We start from the raw sequence: 24,015 nt of genomic DNA on the forward strand, positions 1-24,015 counted from the left end.
ATAACCTTAAGGTCCCATCCTTCTTCTTCTGAAAAAGAACTGGAGCACCCCAAGGAGAAGTACTGGGTCGAATGAATCCTTGCTCAATGAGTTGCCTAAGTTGTTCCTTGAGTTCAATGGCCTCTGGAAGTGACATTTTCTAAGGTCTTTTTGAGATAGGTTCACACCCAGGGATAGTCTCAATCTCATGATCTACCTCTCTGTGTGGTGGAAGATTCGTAAGGTCTTCAGGGAATACATCATCATACTCCCTCAACCAGTTTGGTCGAAGTGAGGTATCTGATTGGTCCACCTTGTTGAGTTTAACCGCATAAATTTGTTGACCCTTCCTTAGTCCCTTCAAAAGTCTGTTGGCCTTAACTAGAGTAGCCCTAGGTCTCCCATTTTCCCCCTGGATTAAGGCTTCATTACCCAAGTTATCTGTAAAGGTAAAATTCCCCTGTGCACAATGTATGTGGGCCTTATTTTGCTTTAGCCAATCCATCCCTAGTATCCCATCAAAGAATCCTAAGGGTAAGGTTCGAAATTGGGCAGAAGTTGGGTGTCCCCCTAGATCAAAGTCGATTTTGCCTGCAGAGTGTTGAGATATTACCTCCTTGCCGTTTGCTAACTCAACAACTAGCTTGCTTGTTGGATACTTATCTAGCTTTAGCTTCCTCATGCATCTGGGTGAATGAAATGAAAGAGTACTACCACAATCTATAAGGAAGTTAACTTGTTCACCTCTGAGAGATCGTGGCGTATGAATGACTGCGTATTGCTCGCAACCATTGGGATTGTCAACTACAGCATGTAGGGTTGCTCTCTCCACTACTTCATCACCCACAGTTGGTTGTACCACTGCGGCATTCACTCTGGCGGTAGCCCCATGCCCTCGCCCTCTGTTCATCCTTCCTCGTCCTCCTCTTCCATTAGCTTGGCCACGCCCACGGGTATTCAAGGGTATGGCATTGGTGTTGGTTGCCTGAATGTTCCTGGGGAAATTGGATCTGTAATGTCCATGCTCACCGCAACCATAGCATCGAACATCAGGGAATTCCTTGGTTGTGGTGGTAGCCACAATAGGGCGCTGGTTATATGCTTCGTTGGCTGGTCTGTTATCCCAGGCAGTGGTCCTTGCCCTCTTTGCCCAATGATTCCTTCTGTTCTGATTAGCCTTTTGTACTTCGAGAGCTAGAGGTTTGGCTCTCAACAAGGCATCCTGAAGCGTTGTCGGCTTGAGAGCTTCCAACCGAGTATTCAGGGGATCGATTAGTCCTTGGCAGGACCTTGCCACCTGTTGTTCCAAGGTCATCTTAGGAGCATATCTCCGAAGAGTGACAAACTTTGCATAGTATTCTTCGACAGATGAATTCAGCTGCCGAAGTGAAAAGAATTCATTCATCTTCAAGGTTCTATAGGCAGGCGGTAAATAACGCCCCATTATTGCAGCTTTCATGTCTTCCCAAGATTGGAAAGATCCCTTAATATCCATGTCTCTGCAAAGTTGCTTCCACCATATCTTGGCATCGCCAGTCAAGCGGAACATCGCAAGCATGGTCTGATTTACGGGTTGGGTCCCCGCAGCTTCAAAGTAATCGTCCATGGCTTCCATCCATACTTCCGCATCTCTCTCCACATTTGCCCCCTCGCCCTTAAAGATCGGAGGTTGGGCTTGCTTAAGGAGGAGCTTCTTCTCTTGCGCTGCCGAGTACAGAGCAACAGGCGGTACCTACATGGATTATACGAATTCTTGATACATTACTTGGATTTCAAAATAGACACGAGACTTTGAATAAATTTCAAGATTCTACTTTGTCAAGAGACAGAGATTCAGAGACAAAAAGCACTTTATTTATGAAAATTTATTACAATTGAAACCCCTCAAGGTTTAGGATAACTGATGATCAGCTTATTACATGGCTTTATAGATGGTATTGACATGATGTACTACTTCATTCGTGTAATAGTTTCTATACTCATTCTTGAGTGGATAATAAACTAAGATATCGGGCCGAAGCTCCGCTTTCAGTAATCCAAAGGTTTTGACCTTCTCCAAGAGCCAGTCATTGATGGTTTGATTGGAATTGTCTGAAACAGTCTGGTCCAATCGTGTAGGCACCAAATAGAATATCTCTATTACTCTCAACTCTTCTCCCCAACGTATCTTCTTCAAGTCGGTAGCCAGGCATCCTAGCTTCCGAGCGTTGATGTAGTAAACCCCTCCTGAAAATGTCCAATCAAGTTCCCATCCTCTATCAATGCGAGTGGAGTGTGGCGTATAAGCCTTCAATAGTATCTCCATGACATCTCGCCTGAACTGGTAAACTGGGGATCTTCGAGCTTGCTCATAAATAAGCTCAAACACATGGAACTTCCGATACTCTAGCACGGGGTCTTCCTGTAACACCAATGCAAGGAATTTGGATCAGCTACCTACATACTTTCAGTTCCTTTTAAATGTGCAAACAATACGACTTCATTTCCCAAACTAACCTAGGCTCTGATACCAGGTGTGAGGTCCCCACCCCGCCGTTTCCAATGGCGGATCTGATGGTGAACCCGGTGGACACTAGATCTATTGCGAAAGCAAACAAAATGGTTCAGGGTTCGACTAGCGGACGATCTCTCATCACAAAGTGAGTCGAGTTCGAGCCTACTAGCAGGGAGATCTAGCTCCACCTCGCAGGGGAAGCGTACTTGAACTATCTAGCGATCCTAAGACCCACCTTCCAAGAGGAGAGAAGCCTCGAGTGCCTTTTTCCCCATGTTTCACAGGCACGTACTCTCGAGAATTCCCCGCTCTAGGGGCAATGAGAATTACTAATATCGAGTAAGCACTATGGGGACAGAGAGTTCCCGACCAATCGGGACCACCTATCTCGTAGGCATTGGCAACCTAAGCCAAGCCCCCACTTTCCACCCCCACACTCACACTTCCTCGTGTGACCTAATTACTACCACAAAGGTTGTTCAACATAGATATTCCTTGTTTAATTCTGAATCACATGGTTCGTTAAGACAGTCCTTCAACCAGTATTGCAAACAACACCAAGACAAAATTCTAGTAAAAATTCTACTCAAACTTATTCATAAACGTTCCAATGTTCTAGAGGTATAACATCCCCCCTCCAGCGAGAGTTCACTCCTCCCGTTGTCTCCTAGCTGCCCATACAACTAGGTATGTCCACCGTATAGAAAGCACGTCATGGACACTCCCACCGCATAGAAAGCAAGACGTGGGTTCCCACCGCATACAAAGCAAGTCGTGGGTATCCACCGCATAGAAAGCAAGTCGTGGATTCAAGAGCCCTAACGAGGAACTCTACCCCCTATGATCAGTAGGGGGGTCAGAACTGATTCAACATTGGAAATAAAATGAACATGCCGAGTTAAATTTTCCCTAGCAGACATTCTTTCCTACTCCAAACACCATACCCATCAATCATTTCTTTCCTACTTCTAACACTTAATGTACAATGAATTTAATGTCGAGGTTTTCGTCGGATTTCTCCAACATGTTCGGGAATATGTTCATTCCTAACTATCGTATGCAATGTTAATTTAAACAACTTGAATAAAAATATGATCTACCTCTTCCACTTCTTCATCGATGGCCCGTGAGATGGCCGGTATTTGTTCCTCCATCGGAGCTTTCCCCTTTCCGTTGACATTACTCGTTCCTGCCTCGCGATCGTGGGCACCACCGAAGCGCGTGCTCTTAACCGGGGCCATTTCTCACTACTTTAAATGATTAGCTTGGAGAAAGAGCTAAGGTTCGCAAGCATCATAACAGTCCAACGGATAGATTAGTGACATCAATTAATTTCTCTATATGAGAGGTCTAGATTTCTTTCATAAGGCAATCATTAAGGATGGCACATAATCCTATGGGAACCTTCTCTAAAGATAATTACTTGGCTTACGTGATTAAGAATAGTAGGATTTCACTAATGGAATTACCGGAGAGATGAATTAAGTATGATTAATCTCCTTCCTAGCAACTAGATGATGCAGATTTATCTTATGCATATGTGTGAGGAAAGTCAACTCGTAGAGACTTAATGACAGATTAATTTTTCCTTAATTACACCTTAATGCATAAAGGAAATGAATTTAATTTAGTTACAGTATTAATTGGTGATAGAAAAAGTGATTCTCTTAAATCTACACAATTACCGGCTTGCCGATTAATACTTTGCTACCTAGAGAGAGAAAATTCTAATAATCATGCACTAATCATTAATTGAGAGTGAAGAATGGCTTGATAATTCACCTATGGAATGATGATTACATAATAGATTATGAATAAGGAGAATTTAAAGAGTAGTCATAGAGAATTTCGACTAGGGATAAGCATAATGGACGAGGAATTTAGATGGTAATGAAAAGAATTTACAGATGGCATTAATTAAATCGTGGTTACCGTGATTAAGGGCTGATAATCTTCTCCATTATCTGATCTAATCGAGCTTCTTGAGGCGAGAATTCGGCAGCACCTCCCTCCTTGCTTCTCCTTCAAAAAGTGTGTGAACCGGGAGCACCTTCCCAGTGTGTGTAGGTGTGTGTAGGTGTGTGTATGTGTATGCACTGTGTGTGTGTGTGAGCATAAGTGTGTGTGTGTGTGTGTGTGTGTGTGTGTGTGTGCAGGTCTTTAAATAGGCTGCTACAGGCTGAAAATCGATCTGTGTTGCTAATTGCATGTGGGAGCTTCTCCAGTTAAGCATGGCAAGTCCAGTTCCCTGCCCACCAAGTGTCAGGTTGGCTTGGTTAACTGGTTCTGAGACTGAGTTGCTGGCTTGGCAGCTTTCCCAAGACTCCCACAAAGCAAGAGGGCGCCCCCTAGCTGCTAAAGCTGGTCTGGAGTGGGCTGGAACTTGTTCCCACACAGCCTCGGTCCCCCGGTACCTCCCCGGACAATTTTTAGGAAAATTGGTTCTAAGCTAAAACGGGTCATACGGATCGGATTTTGATGTCGAAAGTTTCTATACAAAGCTCTATCTAAGACGTACTAGCTCGAGTACCTGCCATATTTAGCAGCCCTCGGGGTCTGAAAATGCATTTTTCTCAAATTCGGGGTACGGGTGCAGTTTTTCGAGACGATCAAAACTGGACGGGTCGGGTGACCAAAAACTTACTATTTTTGGAATTTTTTTATAAAAATTATTTTTATTCATATTTCGAAGCTTTAAAACATTCTACATCATGGCACTGACAGAATTTGAAAAACTGCTAAAAATAGTAACTTTTTCCATTATGTTCATTTCATGGTACAATGGTGCTCATTTGATCGGGGTCAGTGACCTTACATATATGCAAGTAAATTATAACATATTTTCTTGCTTCATTCCGTTGATGGTAACAGTTCAACAGAACCATTCTAAGTAGGTGAAAATCACCTACCTGATGTTGTGCATATACTAGATGTGTGAGAATTTCTCCATTGTGATTCGGTTTCCAAAGTAGTGAGCTTTGATGGCTTCGTGATTTCCTCCCATCTAGAGATCCAAAATGTCTCTATGATGATCTGTGTGGGTGTAGCTATCTAATCTTAGATAATAAGACATAATTGAACTTTTACATTCAAAAGACAGTTGGCAATGGAACGAAGAATAGATAAGTACAAAAACAACTCAATATTAGAATTATTTAAGTACAATGATTGTAGGAAAGAGGTCCCCTTTCAGTATACATATAGTAAAATAACTTCCCAGATCATAAGTGAGTGATCCCTCCAGTGTAGGATAGCTTGCTAAAGTCAAAAAAAAACCTTCCAAGATAAGATAGAGTCCTTACCTGCATCCATCCAAACAAGACAACAATTCAATTAGCCTTGGATGTGTTTCACAGGTATTAATGGACTATACCAGTTGTTATCCATGTCCATCTTACAAAACTTTTTTATACCTTTTACAAGCTAAGTCCACAGTAAAATAAAATATATATTTTTTCTCTCATTTTCTTTGAAAGAATCCCAGAGTTTCTAGTCGAAGAGAACTATTTTGTTTAGAAGGCAATCACCCCTTCTAATCCAAGTATCAGACTTCCCCTTCTACTCCAAGTGGTATGCTCCCCAAAAAAAACAAATTTCTTGAGTTATTTATTGCCAAATTAATGAGGTTCCATCAGTAAACAAGCCTAAATATTGTTAATCAGGTTTGTTCTATGTTTAGAAATGATAATGTTTATGTTTCAAATGGAGTCCCGTCCTTCCTTATTTTATAAGTCAATCTCATAGCAACCCAAGTGGTAGAGACCAATAGTGGTATCCTAGCCCGTCCAACTGTTTTAAAATAAAAAAAACAAGGGCAAGCTGTGAATTGCATTGTCTCGAACAATCAAACTATCGAACAGGTCCATACATAGAATGCAACCAAGCTATATTCCCTCCAAGGTTACCATAAAAATATGCAACATTAGCGTGTACATGGGCAAAATATACAGCCCAAAAGTACAATAAGCCACCCCATACGAAGGGTTTTACTAGATCACATAAGCGACCGACATCATGATATCCAGTCACAGCAACGATAGTACCAAGTGTAAGAATTAATACTCATCCAGGGTATACCCCCCATCCCAAAGCTCCATTATGTACTGATAGGATACTTACCATACCGATGTCAAGCCAAGTGGAAGTTACCGTATACTTACCTTCAAAATCTGTGCATAAAAACCCTTTTTTTGGACATTACTTAACCCAGAATGGTGGGTTTTTTACAAGCTTAAAGCCATAGTGGTCTTGATGCCAAGCTTAATTGATAGTTCCACTCAAAAATTCAGTATGCCCAGTATCACATAGTCCCCAGGGCTTCCGGTGCTAAAAAAGCCAGAAAATAATCCCCATTATTCATTAAAAAAATGCAAACTGACAGGATTTTTTGCCAATAAACCACTGCTTTATGATAAGTCTACAAACGGCATTAACCTGCAAAGGCTACAAAAAAATTTCCAAGTTTATTGGTAATCACAAGAACATAGATCAATTGTAGGAACCAAATTAAGTCCTGATGTGCACAGCGGCCAAAAAAATGACAGTAGGATGTGTTATATTAGGAAAAATACAGTTTTTTAATGTTAGTAGTTAGTTTATAAGCAAAGGTCAAAAAGACAACCCTCATACCTCAGAAAATACCCGGCAATCAATACCAGAGGCAAGGTTTAGAGCCAAGTTTATACCAGTATCATGCCAACATCCGACATCCATTTATACTTACCTTGTTGTAATAGCCAGAACCTAATGTATGCTTAATGTATAACTTTATCAAAACTCAAAAACCAGTAAAGAAGTAAGCATGGGAAAGGAAAAAACCTGAGAAACATGAGTAGTGAGCTCCATAATTTTGTGTTTGAAGCAAGCAGTAGGTTATTTAGTTTAAACAAGACAGAACAACTCCGGCTAAGTGAGGGGCACAGATGTGCCCTCACCTGTTTATATAGGGTAAGAAGGAGGGACTACCAATCATGTGTCATGAGCGGGAGCCATAAGTGAGCAGGGCCACCTTCATGCTGTGTGTGTGTGTGTGTGTGTGTGTGTGTGTGTGTGTGTGTGTGTGTGTGTGTGTGTGTGTGTGTGTGTGTGTGTGTGTGTGTGTGTGTGTGTGTGTGTGTGTGTGTGTGTGTGTGTGTGTGTGTGTGTGTGTGTGTGTGTGTGTGGTTGCCCTATTTAGCACATAGATACCCATGAGTGGGGAGATCCACAGTGAGGATGGTGAGGCCGCCTTCGTGGTCTAATGAAGAAGAACTCCCAAAATGTAGTCATGCTCAACCACACGAGAGGCAGTAACACTACACAGATCATAGGTTAATTACAAGGGCTATGCCCCATGGTGCTAAAATGCGACAGTGCTTTTAAGTAGGATCTCAAAAATTTAGGCTGCCCCGGTTAAAGAGTTGTGTGTATGTATTTATCATTGCCAGAGAAACCCCCCCAAACAGGTCCCAAAAAGAAGGGCTAGGTCTATGTGTGGTCTTTTTCAAGGTAAGCTAAAAAAATTTTAAAAAAACCAAGAGTAATAAAGTAACACTGTGTGTGCAGCAGTTCTAAACCTATAAATATACGCAAACGAACACTACCTATTCACAGACCAATACATCTAGAATAATACAATGTATTTGTACAATAATTTATTTGCAGTTGAAAATAAACTTTGTACAAGGTAATGAAGATAATAGAATACAGTGCGGGAAACCGCAATCCCAAAGTCTGGGAATTTTTGCATCATGGTAAGAGATCCGCCATAAGTTAAGAACAGAATGTTTTAATCAAAGAAGGTAGCCCTCACCTGCACCCATAGCCACAAGAAAACAGTTCGTTAGCACGTGACAGTACGCAGGTGATGCTGGGCATCCCAGTTGTTATCCATGTCACTTTAAACAAACACACAGTTCTTAACTTGACTCATATTTTTATGAAAAAAAAAAATCTTGGATCATTGCCAATCAATAAAAGAAATCCCCATAGAGCAGTTGAAAAACATTTTTTGCCTAACCTTAGTTTTCAGTAGGTTTTACAGGAAGATAATCAAAGCTGAAAAGAACCACAACTTTAATTAGATAAGAGAGAACTACATTCTAGATGCCATCATGGGCCAGATTACTGTTAAGGATAGCTCCTCCTTTGTAATTCGAATACCTAAAGATTAGCATTACCACCAGATAGATCAACTCAACCTTACTAGCCATAATGCATTCCAATAGCCAATATAGCCATTCAGAGAGATCTACTAGAGATTTGGCTTTACTTAGCCGCTAGGGCTAGATTTATCAATTCCAAAACAACCTGACAATATAACCTGGATAATTTTACCATAATCCGTTTTATTTTTCGGAGACCTAAACCTTTAGTCAAAGAGAATCTCATCTTCACATAGTCCTGAAGCAAACATATATTACCACTCCGATTCCACCAAATAACCAGAAAGATCATTTCCCGGAATAGGATTTTTAGTAAAACACCCTAATTACTGGTCATACCAGTCACAGCAAATGTAATCCAATTGATAAGCTGATTTAGCGAAAACATTCTTTTCACAACTTCCTCCTTGTGATGTAATATAGTACAACAGTCGAGAAACAAAGCAAATAACCATCATAATATGGTATGTGATGCAATTTATAGCCTTTAGATCACCAACTATTTTGGCAATATAACAGAAAGAAGTTTTCAGTTCAGTCAAGGTTTCTTTAGTCAATTAAAAAATTAGGAATCTGTACTAAGGACCGACTCAGTCTGTGGTCAGCCAGTGTGTCCAGGGTAGTCGACCTCCTAGTTTTACGACTTACCAAGGAAACCATCAACTACTGCACTCAGTATTGAGTTATATATATGTTTATTTGTGAATTACCAGTTCGATTCAAATCCCTATAGAATCACCTTTACCAGTACCTTCTTCCTAACAATTAGCATCATCAACAAGACAGACTAACCCCATCTTACTTAGCCATGATGCCTTTCAGTACACAATACAGCAATAAGATAGACCACCTAGAAACTTGGCTTTTCTAAGCAAGTAGGGCCAGACTTATTACATCCAGAACCACCGGATAATATAACCTGGAACAAGTTACCATATTCTTTTTTATTTAACGGAAACAGCAACCTTTCGCCAAAGAGAATCAAATCTTCCAATAGTCCTGAAACAAACAAATCATACCTCTCCCATTTCTCCAAATAAACCAGACCGATCACTATCCGAAACAGTTTTTTAATAAAAAAAGTCTAATTACTGGTTTAACACAGCATTTCAAGCCAAATTCAACAAATCATCCCTTAATCCATTGACAATCTTGAGAGTTAGAAGGATATTTTGTTAACGTGAAGATTAGGAGTCGAAGACTCAACGACAATTTCCTTCCCATTCTTTTTCGGCATGTTGAGCAATTTCATAGTAAATAGCCTTTTCACTCACATAGCATAGAATACACACACAAGTGTTGACCCAGCTCGGTGCTAGTGAGTATGAATACTCACCTTAAGATGTCTTTATACTGGTTGAAGCTTATCAGATGCGGGTACACCACAGACTCGGACAAGATTACCATATATGAGGTCGCGCATAGAGTCAAACTCTTAGGGATTGCCCCAGGCTAAGGATCCGGTTGCTCAGACCTAATCGCACACCATCGCGGCAACATGCACCAGTAGGCCAAGTCCTTGCATACAGGCGGTAGTGTGTAGAAATATGCACGATTACTAAATGAAGTGAAGAAAGAATACGCTTACACAGGAATGTGTATACATCAGGGCAAGTTTTAGTAAAAGGCCAGGTCAAGTCACATTTTCCAAAATTATTCCTATCTCCCGATAAAAAAACCGCTCACACGGTCGAACACCCGATCCGTAATCTATTATTTGTTTAAAGTACCTAGCATCGGTAGATTATATACAACCCGTTAGTCATACAACTGAACACTTCACTGAGCATATGTCATATAGCTACCACAAAGGTAAGGTATCCAAGCCCTGATCTTAACAGTGTAAGTTATCCTACTCAGAGCTGGCAATATTATATATTATTTCCAATTTATACTCACAGTAATAAGGTGGGTCTATAAAAGATAGAAAGAATTTTTTCATACCCAAGTCCAAAGTGTATGGAGTAACATTACTAGAGTTAACATTTAAGTTTAATTTCTCTTCAGGAGTAACTATCTCATTATGGCTGACAGTCACGACCTGGTTTTTGCAATAGCAACCGCGTATCTTCATCAGTAAGGGGAATCTACCCAGAGAGCAACTTTGCACTGTTATGAACTTCATCTATTCCCTAGATTGGGAACTTCTGTATCTCAAACTAAATGGTGGACCTATCAAGCCCAGGTGACTCGTGTGACCCTTTGGGGTCACACGTGACAAGCCCGGGTGACTCGTGTGACCCTTTGGGGTCGCGATCATTTTAGGAACAATATCATATTGGCGATGATAACTGAGGTTCTGGGCCTAGGGCCCCAGTATTATTACATAGAACATTCACTGAAGCCAGGTTTTTCTGAGAGGTTATACCTGCTAGCACAGTTTCTACCACCTCATAAGATTTTCCTGTATCGTAGTTTTGGTCATCCACTAGGAGGATATTTTATCAGTACTTCACGCACTCGGGAGTATGGGGCAGTCTTGGCGACAAGTATCTTACCTTTAGTTGCACGTCCGAACACCTGTTTTTACTGTGATAGTTGTTTGTGTGATCATGTAATGGATGGCTTACTCGAGATGTAAATGAAGGAATCCCAATATACTAAACCACCAGGCTTTTTTTGGAAATGAGTCAAGTGAGAGATCTCATGTAATTTTGTGTGTGTGTGTGTGTGTGTGTGTGTGTGTGTGTGTGTGTGTGTGTGTGTGTGTGTGTGTGTGTGTGTGTGTGCCCACCCATACCCAGGCACCGTATTCTAAGAGGCAGTAGACCCGAAAGAATAGGGGCCTACTACCTCAAGAAATGGTTTGCAGTAGTTAAATTTATTTTGAATTAAGGAGATCTATCAAATTCGGTAAGTTAAACTTAACGTAAGCCCAGTCGTGTTTTTTTAGGGAATGGCGGATACATGCAACAAGGTCCTTTTTAGAAAACCCATTATTAATGAACTTGGTTATCAGAGTATTGATTTCTTCATATGCAATATAACTGTCAGTCGAGGCATACATTATAAGGAAAAGCATTCCTAGACAGGTGTGTAGCTAATTCTTGAAGGGTCTATTACTTTTCCTTTTGGTAAATTCTTAGGACACAAGATTGAGTTTTTCCCTTTTCCAGTAAAAGCGAGTACAAAAATTTCCCAAAAAAGGGGGGGACAACATAAATTCAATATTCAGGAAATGAGTCCTAGTAATTACCCATTTATCTTGCCATAGAACTCTATCGGAAAATGTTGGTTCAATATTAAGGCAAGGTGGATAGATATCTTTAAGAGTAGCCTTAAACATGGGATTGTTAAGGCTACAAAGGTCATCCATGAATCTAAACGAATGTTCAAATTGTGTGAGCAACAAAGCACTATCAAGGTTATTTATAATTTTTAAAAACCACTAGTATTCAAAGTAACATAGATAGAGATTACACATAACTGGAGAGCATGAAAAACCCATTGGGATCCCTAAAATTTGTTTGTAACAGGTAGTACCTACTTGGATACAACAATTATTAAGTAGCCAAAAGATATGTTTACATAAATCATCCTCTTTAAAGACTAAAGGAGTACACTTCTTAGAAGTTTTTACCCACCCTTTATTCCTTATAAGAGAGATGCACGTATACCGTAGTTTTTTTCTATGAGCAAAGGCAATCCTTATGAGATAAGATAAGGTATCAAACAGCCCATAATTTCCATTAAGTGGGATATTTTCATAACATTGAGTTATGTCTACAGTAAAGACAGAGAAAACGTTTACAGGGAGGTTGATAGACACCTCAGCTGCGTTTTATATGACCCAAAATGGGCAATAGTTTATATTTCTGAATCTTTTCAAATCACTATGCTTGATGGCACAAATAGCTTCAATTTCTAGTAGAACAAAGTTTAAGCAGTAGGTGATGTCGTTCGTAACACACGAGAACAGGCAATTGGATGCGTCAGAAATCCATCTAAATTTATGCTTATGACTCTTATAAGTTGGGAATAGTATAGGAATTTTTAGAAGGTTAGGACAATAACCAAGTCTCGATAATTCATTATTTAACAGTGAAGCAGTATTCAGTGGAGAGGAGAAATACTTACTATTAAGTCTCGTAAGGGCGGCCTCATAAGCTAATTTTTTACATATAAAGGACGCAGTATTTGAGGCTTTATCTAGCCCAACGATAAGCCATTTCTTCTTAGAGTCAGAAATAGCAGTCTTAATTTTAGGCGTAAGCCAGGTGGTATCAGTACTTAGCCATACTTGCGGCATAAGACTGATCTTCTTCCAGAAAATTTCTTTGAGTGTTGCGGTTAGTTGAATGTGAACATTCTCCTCCAGTTGGACAAGTCAGCTAGGCATTCAAGTAAAGCCAATAAGGTCATCTGAGGATTTAATGGAAAGGGAGGTATATGATTCAATCCCTTACTCAAGAGGCTCCTTGCTTGTGGATCAGAAATGATTTCTAAGTTAGAAGTGCAAACATGTAATCCAAAGTTAGTGAAACTTTTACAGAATTTCTGAAATAGATGACAAGAGCAGATAGGAATCACATTATTATGGAGAAATTCAGTTGAGTAAAAAAGATTCTTGATAGGAGGTGAGTACTTCCATCCAAACAACACATCATTAAGTAATAGATTAGATCCAAAAATATGTCCAAAACATTCTGAGAAAATAGCTTGGGGAGTAAAGAAGTCCAAAATCTTGCTAGTAAACAAGCAATGTGAGACTATCTTTTTACACTCGATTCTTCCTTTGGAGGTAGGTGAAGTCTTCCACATGCGTTCCTGCACATCACATATCCAAAAGGTTTTTGATTGGTAGATTTCTACCTCTTCCTCTAACATAACTTCTACCTCTCCCTCTCCCAAAAACAGATTCACTCGAGGAGGGAGTTAAGAAAGAGGTGTAAGAGGCCCCAGGGGAGACAAGAGTGTTAGGTCGTTTAGAAACTTGAGAATCATCGTCCTCAATATTAGGCTTGATTTTCCCAACAATACTTTTGATTCCTTTAAAGCCACTATATGTAGTTAGTAAAGTACCACACCCATCAGAACCAAGCTCTTCAAGAGTGTTGCACATAATTGATCTGTACTGGATAAAGGCGATTTGAGCTAAGACAAGATCCTTAGCTTGTCCACCGAGCCATGAGCAAAAAGGGAAAGGTGAAATTCTTCAGCTTTGTCAGGAAAGATACTTGGTAGATTGTTGAGGGCGTACCAAATAGCATGATCAAACCAAATGATGCTTGACTCACAGGCAGCTTTGGGGTCTAAAAATCTGCACGCACATTTAAGGTAAGGTCTGAACACATTCCACACTGTCTCAGTGTAGTACTCAGCATTATTTTTACTAAAGGTCATAACACCTTTGGTTCTTGCATATAAACTTGTATTCGAACTACATTTTTTATCATCAAGGAAACTCATATTGAAGGGAGCTTTAATCAAATCCCCTTTATACAAGAGTTGAATCCCTTTAAGAACTTTAAGTTTGCGTTCTTCAATAGTTGCAGGGGCCAGATTGGCAAGGAACACCCAAGTCTCCATAGAAATAGGCGCCAGAAATCCTTTATTTGGGAACATCCATAGCTTGTGCTCAACTCCCAAGGATTCTACTTCAATCTGCCGTGATGGTAAAAAAGGAAAGGCCCTAGAGAATTTCGGTACCATATCCAAAAGCGAAGCTTCACTGAGTGAACAAACGTCCTTCTGGAATTCTTTTATAGCTTCTAAAGCAACTGCATCGCTGCAAAAGAGGCTATTAGGTGGCGGGACAATAGGCGTCGAGGGAGAAGTAACAAAGATGGGACTAAGCCCGCAGAATTTTCTAAGAAGATTGGATAATTCAGAGCCTTTGGAGGAGAAAGATGCTAAGTCCTGAGTATGGGTTTTGGAAAGACCGGCCAAGTTAGAAGTAAATTCCATTAGAAGGTTGATACCATCAGATTTATTCTTAACGAGGAGGGCTACCACTTTAACCCAGAGGTCAAAAGAAATAAGCTGGGACTAGAGACATGCTAGACTCCTTTGAAGCATCAAAAATCAAGGAAGAGGCATCGTTGTCTTGTATACATTTCAATACAAGAAGCAAAGCAAGGGAAAGGGGTTCCATAGGAAGAGCGAGCCCTTGGGAAAGGGAAACAATCTGCAACCATAACAATAGTTAGAATTCTGTATTTCTGGAAGAGATGCGAAGATCAGAGGATCAAATACAAAGAGTTACATCTTTTTGAATTTTATAGCCCTATGTAGATAAGGCCTAATCCTAAGAGAGACATTAGGGAAGGTCTTTTCTATTTCTTTAGCAAGTCGTAATTTCTCCGAAATCATAGCTCTCTTTTCTGGGTCATAGCATACATTAATTCTTGCAGTGAGTTTTCCCAAAACCTGGTAAACAGACGTAATAGCTAGTGAAATGAAAGTAATAAAAGTAAAGTGAGAACAAGAATTTTTATCATAAAGTGGACTGGTCGTGCTAGCAGCCTTTCACCAATCAGGTCAAAAAGAACACTAAGATTGTGTGATAGCACCCCAGCCTACTAGAGTATAATAAATTATACTATAATAGGCGTTTTTATTTCTAGAGTTATGGTATGAGAGAGACAAACAATACAGTAAATCTCTCTTTTGCGTTTATTGTGTGTGTAGCAGTTCTAAATCTATAAATATACGCAAACGAACACTACCTGTTCACAGACCAATACATCTAGAATAATACAATGTATTTGTACAATAATTTATTTGCATTTGAAAATAAAATTTGTACAAGGTAATGAAGATAATAGAATACAGTGCGGGAAACCGCAATCCCACAGTCTGGGAATTTTTGCATCATGGTAAGAGATCCGCCATAAGTTAAGAACAGAATGTTTTAATCAAAGAAGGTAGCCCTCACCTGCACCCATAGCCACAAGAAAATAGTTCGTTAGCACGTGACTGTACGCAGGTGATGCTGGGGAGGCTTTCCAATCAACGAGCAAAGAAGACCGGGCAAAGCCAACTTCCGAGCAAATATAAGCAACACCCTTCACAAATTGATCTGAGTGCAAGGTTATTGAAGACATGATGAGCTACCCGTTTAAGCAAACCATCACAAATCACCTTGTCATCAATTCTACTTTTACCCACATCTACGAGATCTTTCTGATAACCCATATGAATTGCATGTCTATTGACAATTTTTTCTCCAATGGGATGCAGTAATAGATGACTGACACAGCACATGCAATGATGCATTCTCGCTTTTGACGACAATGGAAACACATCAGTTTGCCAAACTCTAGACCAATCCACACTTTCTGAGGTACTCGTGCCCCTCCATTGAGTTGCAATGCAAAGATTTGTACTCACAATATAGAGCTCTGCAATTTACATAAACACACCGCACAAGGTTGCAACACCTACTAAAGAGCCTTTTTCTTAATGAAAGTGCAGCCATGCAATCGCAAGTGGCGACCTCGTCCTTGCAACTCTTGCCCCTCCATCATCGTGTCTTCCCACCTGCACTCGTTGTAAGCTGGAAGAGAGACCCCTACTCTCTCTCTCTCTCTCTCTCTCTCTCTCTCTCTCTCTCTCTCTCTCTCTCTCTCTCTCTCTCTCTCTCTCTCTCTCTCTCTCTCTCTCTCTCTCTCTCTCTCTCTCTCTCTCTCTCTCTCTCTCTCTCTCTCTCTCTCTCTCTCTCTCTCTCTCTCTCATTCTTTCCTAGCATGCATGTGGCGGCTCTCTTTTATGATTTCACTTTTCAGTCCCATCCTCACCCCTCCAGCCTCCTCATAACACTACCTTGACTGCCCTAGACTACGTACACCTTTTCATGAAAATTTCGCTCGCGAGTTATATTATTGAATTTTCCACCACCAAGGTTCGTTGTTCAACAGACTTGCTCCTTGGCTCACTCTAATTTGTAGTACCTTTTGTGTTGTTGACAATTGCATAGCAGAGGTCAAAAGAAAGGAGTTGACTGTTGACATGGCAAGCCAATTGTCCAAATCCCATGCCAAGAAGCTCTCGGAACTAGTCCACGCCGCCGCGGATCAGTTCCAACAGGTTCAGCAAAACTATGCATTCATGTGTACCTGCCATTTTTTTTCTTTTTAAAAAATAAAATCGGCTATTAACAGCCTTCCTATGATCATGAAACTACTTCAAACCAGTCCGCGCCGGCGCGGACTGGTTCCAGCATGGTAAGGGCTTTGTTGGAGTTTCACAAGCTTAGGTGAAGTTTCACAATCGTAGTGGAGTACCGTGGACTTGCCGTGAAGTACCTTCAGTAGCATTGGCCGCAGCAGGGTGGTGCAAGTTGTACAACTGGAGCAGGGTTTGCATGACGGGCTTCCATGATTGCGCCGTCACCATCAGCACACCAGTGAGGGGTTGAGCAGGAGCCGCATGTTGAGGGACTCACCAGGGAATGGGCTCCGCCAAACACATGGCGGGCTGGTCGCCAAGAGAAGCATTGCTAGATTCGTTCCCCACAGCGGAGGCTGCGTCAGAGGCTTGGCGAGGGGCACGGCGGGTTTCCATGCAGGTTGCTTTAATAGAGGGTCCCCAATAAAGGTTGCGGCATTCTCAGCTTCAGCTGCAAGTTGTTGAGTCGATGCATGCTGGGATGCGCGAAGGGTGGCAGCGACTGGGGCAGGCTAGGCTTGGGCGAGTTGGATCACTGGAGCAGGCCGGCTTGAGAGCTCATCTTCAACGATGATTGCGGCACAAACAGAATCATCATCGTTAACGGTTGGGTAAGGTTGAGAGGCTCTGGTTCATGGCGTGTTACAAGGAGGCAGACGCTAAGTGGGTCTCCAGCGCATGTGCCTACAGGTTGGAACCAGGGCAGCTTTAGATAGGAACGAGGCATGGAGTGATATGATGAGGCTGCAAGTAGAGGTTGTGCCTCATGGGGATATTGAAGTAGGGTTGGAGAAGCCGCAGAGTGTTGGGTTTTGCAAGGTCAAGGGAATGCGCCACAGCAAATGTGGAGGGTTCTCCGTAGAGCAGCCCAAAGAGTAGTGACCACATGTTGGTTGCCCAGTGTAGCGGGGGATGCATGGTGAGGCTGTTGACAGAAGAGGCATCATCCCCTCGCTGCGATGATACCATGTAGAGGAGGCAAGAGCCTCAGAGAGAGCAGGAACCCAAGAGTGAAAGAGGGAGAGAGAAAAGAGAGGAGATGCACACAGGGCATGCATGCAAGATTGGGGCCATTGTTAATTGAGTACAGGGGTGCAATTATATACAAAAATGCTAGGTAGTTATTGTGGTCTTACTAGATGATGAGCAGATTGAGGGTCTTAAGGGGGGAGGGATAGAGATTGAGGGCATAAGAGGACTTTACGGTAGAATGTAGTTTTGTTAAAAGAGAGATAACAATGCAAGGACAATAGCCATCCAAACTTCTTTTAGGCATAGAGGAGCTGCGACCTTCAACGAAATCATTGTTAGACTAAAGCACTTGGTGACATAATCAAATCCTCGTATCCTCATTGTAGGAGGGGCTTTGAACACTGGCCTAGAAGCAGGCAAGGAAGGCACTTTCAATAAGGCATAGGGACAAGAAGAAACTAGGCAAGAAACTACTTTGGATCTTGTGCACATTTGAATAATGGAATTTAACTTAATGATTGATGTCTTTTGTTTTCTTGTAGTGGGATACTTCTACCATGTCTTTATTTCATAGATGCGGATCCTCATGTTGTATCCTTTATCGCTTTTGAAAATCTCTTTAGTTCATAAATAACTTTACTGAGGGACTCGCTCAACTCGCTCAGTTTTTTCCTTGCTCAAAAAAACTCGCTCGCCGTCTTGTAAGACTCCTGTTGGGCATCCCAGTTGTTATCCATGTCACTTTAAACAAACACACAGTTCTTAACTTGACTCATATTTTTATGAAAAAAAAGAATCTTGGATCATTGCCAATCAATAAAAGAAATCCCCATAGAGCAGTTGAAAAACATTTTTTGCCTAACCTTAGTTTTCAGTAGGTTTTACAGGAAGATAATCAAAGCTAAAAAGAACTACAACTTTAATTAGATAAGAGAGAACTACATTCTAGATGCCATCATGGGCCAGATTTCTGTTAAGGATAGCTCCTCCTTTGTAATTCGAAGTATGTAAAAACACAAAATCTCGGACCAGTTCCCAATCCTCAAAGTATATATTTCCCCTTTTTTTTAACTGGTAACTTAAATTTCCAAACCAAAGCACCAAACCTGCCTCTGTCATTATGCCATGACTGACATATTTTTGTCCCAGCAGGTTATAAACCAGTTATCAAACCATAACATTCTAGCCAACTTCGCCAATCGAGCAAGCCCATACTTCTTTCAAGAAAGAATAGAAGTAAACTTAACCAGCCCACAAAATTACCGCAGTATATTCTGCCTGATAGTAGGCAAAGGAAAAAAACACGAGAGAGAATACGAAGTTAGTAAAAAGATGTAAAGGTTATCTTATTTTCATTACCCAGCTTCAAACCAGCCAAAGCCAGCAGAGCTCAGTCGATAAGCTGAATCAGCGATTAGTAAACAAACCATTATTAAACCTTCCACATTGAGATGTAATAAGGAAAAAACAAACGAGAAAAGACAGCAAATTGCCCCATAATAGGGTAAGTGATGTCATTTATCACCTTCAGAGCATCAGCCTAATAGGCAGCACGATAGAAATCAACTTTCAGTTCAGTCAGAGTCTCTTTAGAATAATCAAAACATTAGTTACCTGTACTAAGGACCGAGTCAGTCTGAGGTCCACCAAAGTACCCAAAGAAAATTTTTATATATACGAGAGAGAATACGTATCGAGTAAAAATAAGTCAAGTTTATCTTCTTTGCATACACCAAGGCCATACCAGCCCACTGCAAGAAGCAATCCGTCGATAAGCTGAATCAGTGAAAACACTCCATTCCCAAAACTTCCCATCTGATGATGTAATATGGTAAAAACAAGCGAGATACAAGGCTATTAGCTACCATAATAGGGTATGTGATGCCATTTACTGCCCTCAGATTACCCATCAATTAGGAAATACATCAGAAAAAGGTATCCGTTCAGTCAAAGTCTCTTTAGACTATTAAAAAAAAAGGTATTTGTTCTCAGGACAGAAACAGTCAGTGGCCAGCCAGTGTAACAAGAGTAATCCGACTTGCTAGTGATATGATTTACCAAGGAATCCAACAATTACTGCTCACAGCTTTTTAGCTAAATATAAAATTATTTGTGAATTATCGGATCGCTTTAAATCCCAACAGAATCACCTTCAAAGGTATCTTATACCTAAAGATTAGCATTACCACCAGATAGATCAACTCAACCTTACTAGCCATAATGCATTCCAATACCAAATATAGCCATTCAGAGAGATCTACTAGAGATCTGGCTTTACTTAGCCACTAGGGCCAGATTTATCAATTCCAAAACAACCTGACAATATAACCTGGATAATTTTACCATAATCCATTTTATTTTTCGGAGACCTAAACCTTTAGTCAAAGAGAATCTCATCTTCACATAGTCCTGAAGCAAACATATATTACCACTCCGATTCCACCAAATAACCAGAAAGATCATTTCCCGGAATAGGATTTTTAGTAAAACACCCTAATTACTGGTCATACCAGTCACAGCAAGATTAATCCAGTTGATAAGATGATTTAGCGAAAACATTCTTTTCACAACTTCCTCCTTGTGATGTAATATAGTACAACAGTCGAGAAACAAAGCAAATAGCCATCATAATATGGTATGTGATGCAATTTACAGCCTTTAGATCACCAACTATTTTGGCAATATAACAGAAAGAATTTTTCAGTTCAGTCAAGGTTTCTTTAGTCAATTAAAAAATTAGGAATTTGTACTAAGGACCGACTCAGTCTGTGGTCAGCCAGTGTGTCCAAGGTAGTCGACCTGCTAGTTTTACGACTTACCAAGGAAACCATCAACTACTGCACTCAGTATTGAGTTATATATATGTTTATTTGTGAATTACCAGTTCGATTCAAATCCCTATAGAATCACCTTTACCAGTACCTTCTTCCTAACAATTAGCATCATCAACAAGACAGACTAAACCCATCTTACTTAGCCATGATGCCTTTCAGTACACAATACAGCAATAAGATAGATCACCTAGAAACCTGGCTTTTCTAAGCAAGTAGGGCCAGACTTATTACATCCAGAACCACCGGATAATATAACCTGGAACAAGTTACCATATTCTTTTTTATTTAACGAAAACAGCAACCTTTCGCCAAAGAGAATCAAATCTTCCAATAGTCCTGAAACAAACAAATCATACCTCTCCCATATCTCCAAATAAACCAGACCGATCACTATCCGGAACAGTTTTTTAATTAAAAAAAAGTCTAATTACTGGTTTAACACAGCATTTCAAGCCAAATTCAAAAAATCATCCCTTAATCCATTGACAGTCTTGAGAGTTAGAAGGATATTTTGTTAACGTGAAGATTAGGAGCCGAAGACTCAACGACAATTTCCTTCCCATTCTTTTTCGGCATGTTGAGCAATTTCGTAGTAAATAGCCTTTTCACTCACATAGCATAGAATACACACACAGGTGTTGACCTAGCTCGGTGCTAGTGAGTATGAATACTCACCTTAAGATGTCTTTATACTGGTTGAAGCTTATCAGATGCGGGTACACCACAGACTCGGACAGGATCACCATATCCGAGGTCGCGCATAGAGTCAGACTCTTAGGGATTGCCCCCGGCTAAGGATCCGGTTGCTCAGACCTGGTCGCACACCATCGCGGCAACATGCACCTGCAGGCCAAGTCCTTGCATACAGGCGGTAGCGTGTAGAAATATGCACGATTACTAAATGAAGTGAAGAAAGAACACGCTTACACAGAAATGTGTATACATCAGCGCAAGTTTAAGTAAAAGGCCAGGTCAAGTCACATTTTCCAAAATTATTCCTATCTCTCGATAAAAAAATTGCTCACACGGTCGAACACCCGATCCGTAATCTACTATTTGTTTAAAGTACCTAGCATCGGTAGATTATATACAACCCGTTAGTCATACAACTGAACACTTCACTGAGCATATGTCATATAGCTACCACAAAGGTAAGGTATCCAAGCCCTGATCTTAACAGTGTAAGTTATCCTACTCAGAGCTAGCAATATTATATATTATTTCCAATTTATACTCACAGTAATAAGGTAGGTCTATAAAAGATAGAAGGAATTTTTTCATACCCAAGTCCAAAGTGTATGGAGTAACATTACCAGAGTTAACATTTTAGTTTAATTTCTCTTCAGGAGTAACTATCTCATTATGGCTGACAGTCACGACCTGGTTTTTGCAATAGCAACCGCGCATCTTCATCAGTCAGGGGAATCTACCCGGAGAGCAACTTTGCACCGTTATGAACTTCATCTATTCCCCAGATTGGGAACTTCTGTATCTCAAACTAAATGGTGGACCTATCAAGCCCGGGTGACTCATGTGACCCTTTGGGGTCGCGAGCATTTTAGGAACAGTATCAGATTGGCGATGGTAACTGAGGTTCTGGGCCTAGGGCCCCAGTATTATTACATAGAACATTCAGTGAAGCCAGGTTTTTCTGAGAGGTTATACCTGCTAGCACAGTTCCTACCACCTCATAAGATTTTCCTGTATCGTAGTTTTTGTCATCCACTAGGAGGATATTTTAACAGCACTCCAGGCACTCGGGAGTATGGGGCAGTCTTGGAGACTCGTATCTTACCTTTACCTGCACGTCCGAACACCTGTTTTTACTATGATAGTTGTTTGTGTGATCATGTTATGGATGGCTTACTCGAGATGTAAATGAAGGAATCCCAATATACTAAACCACTAGTCTTTTTTTGGAAATGAGTCAAGTGAGAGATCTCATGTAATTTTGTGTGTGTGTGTGTGTGTGTGTGTGTGTGTGTGTGTGTGTGTGTGTGTGTGTGTGTGTGTGTGTGTGTGTGTGTGTGTGTGTGTGTGTGTGTGTGTGTGTGTGTGTACCCACCCTAACCCAGGCGCCATACACAATGGGTTGGTAGTAGGCCCATTGTGTATGGGCCTACTACCTTATTAGAGAAATGAGAATCTCTTAGTTAAAGCGTAACCCAGGCCAACTATGCTGGGTGAGAGCCTGTGTAATAATGTTGCAGACCTGGTTTCTATTAAACCCGTTAAGGCAATACTTTCTGATTAATAGATTAACCTCCTCCCAAGCAAGAAAAGAATCAAAGTAAGAATACCAAATTAAGTGTAACAGGATGATACATGAGCTAATAGTAGCCTTGTGAGGCCTATTGCTATTCTTTTTTATGAATTGCACAAGTGGTAATTTCAGGAGATACTTTTTCCAAACAAACCTTAGGTCATACCCACCGACAGATGGGATATGAAGGGAGATAGAAAGGTTAAGGAATTGAACCAATGTGCAAAAAGGCCCATTGGGTGTGATGATCTTATGCAAAGATGTGGGTTCGATTGTAAGGTAGTGAGGATAAATTATAAAAATTTCTTTGAGGAAGTCTCTATTGTTGACACTAGGTAGGTCATCCATATATCCAAAGGTATGTCTGAACTGTGAAAGATTATTTTTGCACGATTCCATGGTTTTGAGAAACCAATTGTTTTCAAAGAAATCAAGGTAAATATTACACATAAGTGGACAACAAGAGAATCCCATGGGGATGCCTAGGCATTTGTTGAAGCATAGACCGCCAAAAACTATAGTGCATTCACAAAGCAGCCAGAAGATATAAAAGCAAAGCTTAGCTTCATTGAAGTGTAAGGAGTGTAAGGAGTGAGTTTTTTTTATCCACCTGGGTTTTTTGGAAAGAGATATGTAGAAAAGTTTCTTCTTTCTAGCATTGAAGAAGGACATTTTAATCACTTTGGCAAGAATGGTCTTAAGGCCAAGATCCCCTTCAAGGGGAATGTTTTCGTAGCATTGTGTAATGTCAGTAGTAAAAATGTGGAAGATTTGTTGAGGAAGATTAAGCGCAACTTCTGTAGAATTTCTTGTAAGCCAAAAGGGATTGTTCTTAATATGTAAGAAGTCTTGGTAGATTTTTTGTTTAGTGGCACAAATAAGCTCAAATTCAGCTAGTATAAGGTCATGGCATAGCGTAATATCCCTGGTGATATCAGTAAAGATACTATTGGAAGCATCAAATATCCATCTGAACTTATACTTATGAATTTTATAGGTGGGAAATAATACAGGTAACTTAGCGTTCTGTAGAGGGTAGCCTAGATTCCCTAAGTGTTTTGCGATATTATCGGTAACTATTTTTAGTAGAGAGTTAATACTACAGAATTCCTTTCTAGATACTCAATCGGGGGCGGCCTTCCAAGCAAGGTATTTGCATATAATAGTGGGACAGTTAGAGCTTTTGTCAAACCCGACAACAAACCATTTATCAGAGATTTT

The sequence above is a fragment of the Adiantum capillus-veneris genome, chromosome 16, assembly GCF_014529385.1.
Source record: "Adiantum capillus-veneris isolate H3 chromosome 16, ASM1452938v2, whole genome shotgun sequence".
Classification (NCBI taxonomy): Eukaryota; Viridiplantae; Streptophyta; class Polypodiopsida; order Polypodiales; family Pteridaceae; genus Adiantum; species Adiantum capillus-veneris.